Here is a 2023-nt window from a genome sequence, read left to right as displayed (position 1 = left end):
GCTTTTTTCCCCAAAACTTTGTCTTCAAAATAAGGGTGCGTCTTATATTCCGAAAAATACGGGTTCAAAATAAGGGTGTGTGTGTCTTATATTCCGAAAAATACGGTATATTACAAAAACAGACATTGTAATCCTTTAAGAATACGCACATATACATCAAGAGTTAGCTCGAATCCATTCACAACCAACATAAAGTAAATAATAATAGTTAAAGAAGGAGTAGATGATTAAGGATAAGTCAATGACAACAGACTTACAAATTATTCCTTTTGATTTTAGAGTACCATGCTATCTTGTGAAGTTAATTTGTTTTTGAGAGGTTAGAAGTTGCAATTTTGTTTATTGGATAGATTCTTTAATGAAATCGAATTACTGAGTTTTGATTACAGTAAGTATGAGCTCTCTTTCGTTACTCCTAATGACACACACACAATCAACTAAGAGCTGCAAATTATATATATAAATTAAATACTCAAATTATGTTTCACTTTTCTTTCGGGCTAATGATTTTCTTATTTTGTCTTCATGTGTCATCATTTTTTCTTTATTGTAGCCAGGGGCTTCAAAAGATAAAAGAGACCCGGGCCTCTCTGAACCTCTGAGAAGGCCTGTCAACAGCTATCCTTTTTTTTTTAACAGGTGATATATTTCTCTTGTGATTTTTTTTTTTTGAGAGGACATATAAATTTACGAAACATTCCAAGAGAAAAGAAATTTACCTAAAAATATCTACTACGTCACGACAATGTTTTATTTCTCTTGTATGAAACATGATCTCTCTGTATGCACATATAAGTATAAGCAAAATCAATAAAACTTAGCGTTCAAAACTACTTTTATAAAAACTAAGCGAATGTGCACGATGATTGGAATATCTTGAAAAGCCCCCCAGTGGCACAGCGGTATGTCTGCGGACTTACAACGATAGAATCCGGGTTTCGATACCCGTGGTGGGCAGAGCACAGATAACCCATCGTGTAGCTTTGTGCTTAATTACAAAGAAACAATATCTTGAAAATAATTACGTAAATTGGTGTTACAGTTGCAACAAAAAGTTGTAAGTTGTCTTCTGCGAAGATTTATCAGTTTAATTTGTTGTTTATAAACTATAAACTATTTGTATTGTATTTATCGCAGAGATCGAGCTTCGAATTTTACAGGGCCTTAAATGTGTTCATTATTTTCAGAGGAAAACTTGCAAAGAATAGTAATGCGTTAACTAAACGTAAGTATATGGTGTTCGTTATGTCTAATGACAGTTTGATACTGACATAAATCAGGGTATAAAGTGGTTACTGTGATTTAAGAACCGTCCGATGCTGAAGTATATCAGGATTGCTGGAATAATACTACTAACTGCAATCATTACTTGAATGACTTCTTACATTTTTATGTCTCTGCGTGCATTCTTATAAAATTTAACCATTAGCAAAAATCTTTGTCACCAGGGGATTTACAGAAGCACGTTGTAACTTCACTAAATGTGTTTTGTTCTTTTAGAATAGTTTGGAATGTGAAATGGAATAGTATGCTCTTAAGACAAAGAAAAAGAATACTTATTGTGAGCGTTCACAGAAAGAAAATGTTAAACAATGATATCTCGAATCCAGATAATCTACTTTGCATCATTCGGTAATTAGTTACATGTACGTAAACATGTTCGTTAGAGATATTGTGCCCCCCCCCCCCAGTGGCACAGCGGTATGTCTGCGGACTTACAACGCTAGAAATCAGGTTTCGATACCCGTGGTGGGCAGAGCACAGATGGCCCATTGTGTAGTTTGTGCTTAACTTCAAACAAACAAAAGATATATCGTTCGGAATAATTTTCTTGATAATAAAGAGTTGCAAAAAACAACAATGAAAACATATACAAACAGGCACAAAAGAAATTAAATTGCTGACTTACAACAGGAATTTGCTTGCGAGTACGACCTAGAAAAAACAAAAAATAAAGCGCAGGTGTTGTCAATCTGTTCAGGCTATTGTCACAAAGTTACTTACCGCAAGACCCGGCATGGCC

Source organism: Limulus polyphemus, unplaced genomic scaffold, assembly GCF_000517525.1.
Source record: "Limulus polyphemus unplaced genomic scaffold, Limulus_polyphemus-2.1.2 Scaffold0, whole genome shotgun sequence".
NCBI classification, from domain to species: Eukaryota; Metazoa; Arthropoda; class Merostomata; order Xiphosura; family Limulidae; genus Limulus; species Limulus polyphemus.
This window is presented reverse-complemented; position numbering follows the sequence as displayed.